At 49.4% G+C, this 10,196-nt stretch overlaps 1 non-coding gene across 1 annotated transcript; it reads right to left on the bottom strand.

Annotated features, from left to right (window-relative positions):
- Positions 1-652: 652 nt before the first annotated feature.
- LOC140387579 (U6 spliceosomal RNA) lies at positions 653-761 on the bottom strand. The gene has a single exon (XR_011933914.1). It is a non-coding gene; the product is annotated as a U6 spliceosomal RNA (small nuclear RNA).
- Between the last annotated feature and the right edge of the window lie 9,435 nt (positions 762-10,196).

Raw genomic sequence — 10,196 nt, 5'->3', positions numbered from 1 at the left:
TGTGATGTTAGGAAAATTTATGTTTATCAATTCAAGATCTTGGAGTAAAATTTATTCTCTTTGTAACATTTGTTATTTGGGGTAGGTGAACTATTTAAGTCTTATTCCTAATTCTATTTGTTATGTTTCTATCCCAATGGATATTAGGGATTCTTAAAGACACTTGTATTACATTGATTTTACTTTACTTGTGTCACACGCTGTGCACCAGAATCAACTCCAGCTCATGAGTTTTGATTCTTAAAAGAATTTTCATTTTGCCTGACTTTGTGGTCAGTGTGATATTTGCCACGCTCTTAGCAAACAGTGAAGTGGCGAGGACAGCAGATCAGCGCCAAAAGAAACTTAATGAGGGCAACACGGTGGTGCAGTGGTTAGCACTGCTGCCTCACGCCGCCGAGGTCCCAGGTTCGATCCCGGCTCTGGGTCACTGTCTGTATGGAGTTTGCACATTCTCCCCGTGTTTTCATGGGTTTCGCCCCCACAACCCAAAGATGTGCAGGGTAGGTGGATTGGCCACGCTAAATTGCCCCAAAATTGGAAAAAAATTAATTGGGTACTCTAAATTTATAAAATAAAAAATAAACTTAATGATTTGATGCATGCAAAAAATTAATTGTTAAAACTTAACTTTTGCAGGCAGAAGGATTTTAAGAATGTGTTCTTCTGTCCACTATGTTTCCAATGCAATCTTGCGCAGGGGACATGCTAACTTCTCTGTATCATTCCAGTTTTAGTATATGTACTGCCAAAGCGAGCACTCAAATGCAATAATTTTTTTATAAAATGTTTTTTCTTGGGTTTTTGAACATAATATATTTACAGTTATGTACACAGAATGAAATATATTTTAAAAACTGGTAGGATATTGTATACCAGCTCAAAAACAGCAACTCTGTACAGTTAGCAATATTACATTTAACAAATAAATAGACACATGTTTGTGCGGGGGGGGGGGAGATTTGGGGAGGTATATATACATTTGGGTGCCGGAGAAACAATTACAGTAGTTATGTCCAATACAGAGAGGGCAATACGAGAATGGATCTGGTGTTGGTGTTGTTACTTGCTTCTCCCGGACAGCTTTCGCTGCCGTTGTTGTTGCACGTCCACCTCCGCTTCGGCCGTTTAGAAAATGCAGTAATGTTGCTGTGATATATCCCATTCTGTGTCCCTGCAACCCACCTGAGGGCTCATAAAAATTACCAACAATGAATGTGCTATTAAGCAGGTTATCCAATGTGAATAACACTGTCTCCTCACAAACCTGCAGAAGGGGGTCATAAAATTGACTGACAATGGAGATTTTATGAAGCAGGCCATCCAAAGTAAATAAGATCGTTTCCGTACAAATCTGTGTAAGAGGGTCATAAAATGCTCTTTACCTTGAAAGTGGTTGTGACTTGATCGTAAGAGTGGAAAAGGTGTCCCCAGGGCTTTTTGCTTTTCACTGCCCCTGTGCTTCAGGATATAGTAGCAAGATTTTTAAAAGACATTTCCATTCCTTTCTTCAGGCGAAACAGGCCCGTGATTCCCGGGAGCATTCACTGACTGGAGGGGGCTGGCGTACATGAAGGATCTCACTCACAGGAGGAGCGTGCTTGGCAACTGTTGGGTCTCTCAAAGCCCCATCACAAGTGGTTATGGAGATTTTGGACTGAGTCAAGGTAAGAGGGAAAAGCTCGTTGATCATATTATCAAGACAACAGTTACTTTGATGCAAATATAATTATGCTTTCTTTAGTTTTCACAGACGAGGCGGTGACAGCAGAGCAGAATGGTAGGGCAGCACGGTAGGACAGTGGTTAGCATAGTTGCTTCACAGCTCCAGGATCCCAGGTTTGATTCCCAGCTTGTACCACTGTCTGTGCGGAGGTCGGCACGTTCTCCTCGTGTCTGCGTGGGTTTCCTCTGGGTGCTCCGGTTTCCTCCCACAGTCCAAAGATGGGCAGGTTAGGTGGATTGGCCATGCTAAATTGCCCCTCGTGTCCAAAAAAGGGTAGGCGGGGATAGGGTGGAGGTGTGGGCTTGGGTAGGGTGCTCTTTCCAAGGGCCAGTGCAGACTCGATGGGCCGAATGGCCTGCTTCTGCACTGTAAACTCTAAGAATGCAGGTGAGTGTCACAAGCAGCAGAGATATGTGCGAGAGATTTAACGCAAATGATTACATCACAGCAGCGCAGCACAGATGTTGCAGCAGAGAAGGCTGGTATTTCTGATTTTGACAGTGATGTTCAGGGGGATCACATGATGGCGGAGGGGAAGCGCAGAGATGACATGGCGGCTGTGTTGGAGGAAGAGCATTCAAATCCCTCGGGGGGTGAGCAGGCTGCAGCATTGGCAGCGGAAGATCCCGCACCTCCTGAACTCCAATTTGCACATCGCGCCTGTTCGAGGTTCGAATGGTGACGGCTGGAGGTTATGAAGCCAGTGCAAAGACCCATCAAGCCTGAACTGATGTCTTCCAGTAGCTCAAAGTGTAACTGAGGTCAATTCTCAGCACATGCAGATTTCTCAGCAGGTGCACAATCTCCTGAGAGTTTTCACTGGCATTTCAATGCAGCGAAACAAGCTGGTGAGATAACAAAATGAGTACCCTTGTGCGATTAGCAATAAATTGATGACCCTTGCTGCTGCACCCTCTGGCCAGGAGCTGCCCAGTTCAGAGACAGTTGCTGTTGGGCAAGATGCAGTGCCATTTTTCTGCGGCCGAGGGAATGTATACAGTACGTACATAGTAGACAAAGAGAACAATCAACAGAGAACATTGACAAATGGTACATCGACAAACAGTGATTGGTTACAGTGCGGAACAAGGAGCCAAACAAAGCAAATACATGAGCAAGAGCAGCAGAGGGCGTTGTGAATAGTGTTCTTACAGGGAACCGAGCTAATGAGATGGAAATTGATTCAAATTGGGGTCAAGGATATGCTCGCCATATCCGAAATGCGCCATTGGGAGCGGGCCAGTTAGACAGCAAACTGATTCGTCCCAGCATGAATTTAACTTTTTTGCCTTTCCCGCTATTTAACCGGCACACCCAGATCAGCGCTGGGCGCAACACATTTGTTAAATCGTGGCCAGTATCCCTGCTTCCAGTCTGTCCAGCCCTGTCAGAATTTTATACGTTTCAATGAGATCCCCTCTCATTCTTCTAAACTCCAGTGAACACAGGCCCAGTTAACCCAATCTCTCCTCATACTACAATCCTGCCATCACAGAATCAGTCTGCCAAACCGTCACAACTCTCCCTCTATAGCAAGTATATCCTTTCTTCGATAAGGAGACCAAAACTGCACACAGTAATCCAGGTGCGATCTCAGAAAAGCCCCCACCATCAGCTGAGAATTAATTCTTAAAAATGTAGTTTTCACAACTGAAATCATTTGACTCAATCTTTTTTTTTTAATAATATTTTATTAAGGTATTTGAAAATTTTTATAACAGTAACAAAAACAACGACATCAACATGGTAAAATAAACATTCCTCCCCCCAGCCCAATCTTCACACACCTCAAGCATACAACAACAATCCCCCCCTCCCCCCCACCCCCTTGGAATACTGCAACAGCTGACATTTTACTTTTCCCCGAAAAAGTCGACGAATGGCTGCCACCTCCGGGTGAACCCTAACATTGACCCTCTTCAGGAAAATTTTATTTTCTCGAGACTGAGAAACCCAGCCATGTCTCTAACCCAGGTCTCTACACTCGGGGGCTTCGAGTCCCTCCACATTAAAAAGATCCGTCTCCGGGCTACCAGGGAGGCAAAGGCCAAGACGTCGGCCTCTATCGCCCCCTGAACTCCTGGATCTTCCAACACTCCAAAGATCGCTACCTCTGGACCCGTCACCATCCGTGTTTTTACACCGTGGACATTGCTTTAGCAAAACCCTGCCAAAACCCTCTAAGCTTCGGGCATGCCCAAAACATGTGGACATGATTTGCTGGGCTTCCCGCGCACCTCGCACACCTATCCTCTACCCCGAAAAACTTGCTCATCCTAGCCACTGTCATGTGTGCCCGGTGGACTACGTAAAATTGTATCAGGCTAAGCCTGGCGCAGGATAAGGAGGTATTAACCCTGCTTAGGGCATCCGCCCATAGACCCGCCTCTATCTCTCCTCTTAGCTCGTCCTCCCACTTGCCCTTAAGCTCCTCCACCGGAGTTTCCTCCGCCTCTGAAAGTTCCTGGTAAATATCCGATACCTTCCCCTCTCCCACCCAGGTACTGGAAACTCCTCTATCCAGCATCCCCCGTGGCGGCAGCAGCGGAAAGGCCGGCGCCTGTTTTCTCAGGAAGTCGCGCACCTGAAAATACCTAAAACCATTCCCTGCTGGCAATTTCAATTTATCCTCCAAAGCTTTCAAGCTGGGAAAGCTCCCATCTATGATAAACCCCTCATCCTTCTAATTCCTGCCCTCTGCCAACTGCGGAACCCACCATCTAGCCTACCTGGTACAAACCTGTGGTTGTTATAAATCGGGGTCCAAATCTATGCTCCCTCCACTCTCTTATATCTCCTCCACTGCCGCCAGATCCTCAGAGCCGCTACTACCACCGGACCTGTGGAGTATCAGGCCGGCGAGAACGGCAGAGATGCCGTTACCAATGCTCCCAGACTGGTGTCTTTACATGACGCCGCTGTCATAATATACACATCAGTATATGATGGTGCAGAGACACATACTGACTGACACACTGCAAGACCAATCAACACACACAACACAGCAGCCAATCACCAGTTAGGGCAGGGTCACTATAAAGACAGAGGGCACTAGTTTTCCCGCTGATTCAGGATGCAGCCTCTGAGAGAGACAGAGCCCGCAGTCAGTAGCACAAACATCCACGATGTGCGAGCAGTATAGGCTGGTCAGGTTAGGCATAGGTCTTCAGTCAATCTAACATAGTGTTGACCCACAGTGCAAGTATGTTTAACAGCTCTTAGTTAAATAAAATAGAGTTGTACTATTACAAGTGTTGGTAGCCTGTCTATGTTACTGCTAAGGTAAACGCAGTCTCCACAGATCCAGAGTGCCCAACACATCATGGTACCAGTATGTGATTTTAGAGTTTAATAGACCTACCTTCAAGTGATCTGCCTTCGACCAGCAATCAGCCATCCGATAATATGGACAGCGTCCGCCCTTCCCCGCCGCTCTGCATCACCGGCAACCTCAGTGCGAACTGGAAAATCTTTAAACAACGATTCCAGCTATACCTCGAAGCTACAGACCTGGAAGCTGCCTCAGACGCCAGGAAGATTGCTCTCTTCCTTTCCACGGCCGGGGACCAAGTCATCCATATCTTCAACTCTCTCACTTCCACTGAAGGTGAAGACAAGTCCAAGTTCAAGGCAGTCCTGCTCAAATTCGACAGTCACTGTGACATCGAGGTAAATTTAAGTTTTGAGCGCTATGTCTTTCAACAGCGTCTGCAGGGTAAGGATGAACCTTTTCAATCTTTCCTCACCCACCTTCGCATCCTCGCGCAGTCCTGTAATTACGGCTCCACCTCCGACTTGATGATCCGTGACCAGATCGTTTTCGGTGTGCAATCGGACCCCCTACGCCAGCAGCTCCTCAAGGTTAAACAGCTCACCCTTGCGATAGCCATCGTGACCTGCGTTCTGCATGAACACGCCACTAACCGATACTCGCACATTCAAGCGGCTGAAACGGCACGGCAAGGTCCCCACGCGCACTGACCGAGGGAACGGCGAGGCCGAAGACCACACTGCGCAGGCGCGCACTACGTATGACCGCACCGCGCATGCGCAGTGGCGTACCAAACGTTCTGACGTCACGACGTGCGGCAACTGTGGCTCCGCCCACTTAAAGCGGCAATGTCCTGCAAAATCCCGACGCTGTCTCCAGTGTGGCAAGCCTGGCCACTACGCAGCCCTATGCATGTCTGCTCAATCTACTACCTCTCGTCGCTCCAACCAGCTGCTCAGGGATGTCCGAACCATCCAGCCACCGGTCACCGATTCCAACTCCGACTTGATTCCTGACCTTGTCACTGAGGACCCTAAAGCACCATTTTGGGTGGGCATCATCACCAAACACAAGATGCTCCAGAAGACAAAAGCCAAGTCTCTCCCAATATTCAGCATTGATCCGGACGACGAGTGGTGTGCCACCCTCACGGTCAACCGATCCCGCATCCGATTCCGCCTGGACACCGGCGCCTCAACCAACCTCATTACGCAGTCTGACCTTGAAAGCCTCCATGTCAAGCCTACCATCCTGCCATCCACCTGCCAGCTTCTGGACTATAATGGTAATGCCATTGCTGCCAGTGGCTCTTGCCAGCTTGAAGTGTCGCACCGGTTATTAAAGGCTAACCTGCCATTCAAAATAGTGGGATCCACTAAAGCCTCCCTGCTTGGTGCTCAGGCGTGCAAACTTCTAAACCTTGTCCAAAGGGTTCACTCCCTGTCACCCGCTGACGCTTCCGCATCTCAGGACGCTGACTTTCAGACACAGCTGAACGCCATCATCACCCGATACCACGGTGTATTCGAGGGCATGGGCACACTCCCATACACTTATAAAATCTTGTTAAAACCAAATGCCATGCCTGTGGTGCACGCACCTCGCAGGGTACCAGCTCCCCTCAAGGACCGCCTCAAGCAGCAGCTGCACGACCTCCAGGACCAGGGCGTCATTTCGAAAGTTACAGAACTGACTGACTGGGTTAGCTCTATGGTGTGCGTGAAAAAACCATCCGGCGAATTACGCATATATGTTGATCCCAAGGACCTCAACCGCAATGTTCTGAGAGAACACTATCCCATTCCAAAGCGCGAAGAACTCACCTGCGAGATGGTTCGTGCCAAATTTTTCACCAAGCTAGGCGCATCCAAGGGGTTCTGGCAGATCCAACTCGACGCATCCAGTCAGAAGCTCTGCACCTTTAACACCCCATTTGGCCGGTATTGCTACAACCGGATGCCGTTTGGCATCATCTCTGCATCAGAAGTGTTCCACAGAATAATGGAGCAGACGATGGAAGGTATCGAAGGGGTTCGCGTATATGTGGACGACATCATCGTCTGGTCTACCACCCCGTAGAAGCACATTGATCGCTTCCAACGCATCGTCCGACGAATCCATGAGCATGGCCTCCGCCTCAACAGGGCCAAATGCTCCTTTGGTCAAACCGAACTTAAATTCCTCGGAGACCACATTTCACAGTTTGGCGTGCAGCCGGATGCTGACAAGGTATCTGCCATTAAGGCCATGAAGACACCGGAGGACAAGAAGGCAGTCCTCCACCTCCTGGGCATGGTCAATTTCCTGGGGAAATTCATCCCCAACCTCGCCTCCCACACCACGGCTCTCAGGAACCTGGTTAAGAAGACGACCGAGTTCCAATGGCTCCCCGCCCACGAACAATAATGGTGGGAACTCAGGGCGAAGCTGACCAAGGCCCCGGTGTTGGCATTTTTCGATCCGGCCAAAGAAACAAAGATCTCCACGGATGCCAGTCAGTCCGGTATTGGAGCAGTGCTCCTTCAACGTGACGATGCCTCCTCATGGGCTCCTGTCGCATACGCGTCACATGCAGTGACGCCCACCGAACAGTGCTATGCGCAAATTGAAAAAGAGTGCCAGGGCCTTCTTACCGGAGTCGTCAAATTCCATGACTATGTCTATGGACTCCCAAAGTTCACAGTCAAGACAGACCACAGGCCACTGGTCAATATTATTCAAAAAGACCTTAACAACATGACACCGTGCCTGCAGCGCATTCTCCTTAAACTCAGGAGGTACGACTTCGAACTCGTCTACACCCCGGGTACGGAGCTCGTCGTCGCCGATGCACTCTCCCGATCTGTCACCACACCCTGCGACCCAGCGGGCTTCATGTGCCAAATGGATGCTCAGGTAGCATTCGCCGCATCCAATCTGCCCGCCACGGACGAACGACTCATCCATATTCGTCATGAGACGGCCAACGATCCCCTGCTCCAACATGTCATGCGCCACCTGATAGACGGGTGGCTCAAGGGCCAATGCCCTCAATTCTATAACATTAAAGATGACCTGGTGGTGGTAGATGGAATTCTACTAAAGCTGGACAGGATCGTCATTCCGCACAGCATGCGGAACCTCGTCCTTGAGCAGCTCCATGAGGACCACCTGGGAGTGGAGAAATGCTGCCGATGGGCCCATGAGGCAGTGTACTGGCCTGGAATCAACGAGGACATTGCCAACGCTGTTCTAAACTGCCCAACATGCCAGCGTTTCCAGCCTGCTCAGCCAAGGGAGACCTTGCAACCCCATGAGTTTGTCACGTCCACCTGGACCAAAGTGGGCATCGACCTATTCCATGCACTTGGCCGGGACTATGTTCTCATAGTGGACTATTTCTCAAACTACCCGGAGGCAGTTAGGCTACATGACCTCATCTCAACTGCGGTCATTCGGGCGTGCAAGGAAACCTTCGCTCGCCATGGCATCCCGCTCACGGTCATGTCCGACAATGGCCCGTGTTTTGCCAGTCAGGAGTGGTCCAATTTTGCCAAACGATAAACTTCACACATGTCACGTCCAGTCCCCATTACTCCCAATCCAATGGCAAAGCTGTAAAGGGGGTGCATATTGTCAAACGACTCCTGTGCAAGGCGGCTGATGCAAGATCCGATTTTTACCTCGCCCTGCTTGCTTGCAGATCAGCTCCATTGTCCACCGGCCTGTCACCGGCTCAATTGTTGATGAATCGCACGCTGCAGACAATGGTGCCGGCCATTCACATCCCGGACTTGGACAACCTTCCGGCCCTTCGTCGAATACAGTTGTCTCAGGCCCAACACAAATCGGCGTACGACGTCCGCGCCACAGGTCTCCCTGCTCTGGCTCCTGATGACGAGTTCCGTGTCCAACTTCCCGATGGTGGTTGGTCTGCCACCGCTGTGGTGCCCAGACAAGTGGCCCCCAAGTCAGTTCCGGTTCGTCTACAAGACGGCTCTCTTCTTCGCCGGAATAGGCGGGCACTATGACTCCTTCCTCGCTCGCCACCAGATCATCATGTCCTGCTCCGCCGTCACGACGAACCTGTCACGGACTTTGCAGAGCTCCCTTTCGCTCTGCCACCCTCTGAGTCTGACACAGTCCCGCCCATTCCTGAACAGGCGGCCCCTGACCCACCCTTGAGGTGGTCAACCAGAATTCGTCGTCCACCTCAGAGACTGAATTTATGAACTGCCTGAATTCATGGACTCTTTGAACTCATGAACTGATTGTTTCGTTACCCTGTTTGATTAACTCACTGGTTTGTACATACTGTTGTTCTAGTTATATTTTATGTTACATACTGTCCATCTGCACTAGACACCTTCCAATGTAAATATCTTAGAGTTCCTGTACATCGTCCTGTAAATATGCTCACATGTGCCACACATAGGAACATACGCATACTACATTATTTATTGCCACGAACACACTATTTTTTTCGAAAAGGGGGGATGTCATAATATACACATCAGTTATGATGGTGCAGAGACACATACTGACTGACACACTGCAAGACCAATCAACACACACAACACAGCAGCCAATCACCAGTTAGGGCATGGTCACTATAAAGACAGAGGGCACTAGTTTTCCCACTCATTCGGGATGCAGCCTCTGTGACAGACAGAGCCCGCAGTCAGTAGCACAAACATCCACCATGTGCGAGCAGTATAGGCTGGTCAGGTTAGGCATAGGTCTTCAGTCAATCCAACATAGTGTCAACCCACAGTGCAAGTATATTTAACAGCTCTTAGTTAAATAAAATAGAGTTGTACTATTACAAGTCTTGGTAGCCTGTCTATGTTACTGCTAAGGTAAACGCAATCTCCACAGATCCAGAGTACCCAACACACCAACCCCCTCCATCCACTCCCATGCCGACCCCTCCCCCACTACCCACTTCCTAATCATGGCTATATTAGCCGCCCAGTAGTAATTGCAGAAGTTCGGTAGCGCCAACCCACCCTCCCCCCAACTGCGCTCCAGCAACACTTTCTTCACCCGCCCACACAATGCCCAAAATAATCTTATTCACCCGCTTGAAAAAGGCCTTAGGGATGAAGATGGGGAGGGACTGAAAGACAAACAGAAATCTGGGGAGGACCGTCATTTTCACGGTCTGTACCCTCCCCGCCAGTGATAGTGGGAGCATGTCCCATCTCTTAAAGTCCCCTT

The sequence above is a fragment of the Scyliorhinus torazame genome, chromosome 12 (assembly GCF_047496885.1).
Source record: "Scyliorhinus torazame isolate Kashiwa2021f chromosome 12, sScyTor2.1, whole genome shotgun sequence".
Taxonomy (NCBI): domain Eukaryota; kingdom Metazoa; phylum Chordata; class Chondrichthyes; order Carcharhiniformes; family Scyliorhinidae; genus Scyliorhinus; species Scyliorhinus torazame.
The sequence above is the reverse complement of the archived record's forward strand: the minus strand, read 5'-3'. Positions and strand labels throughout refer to the sequence as shown.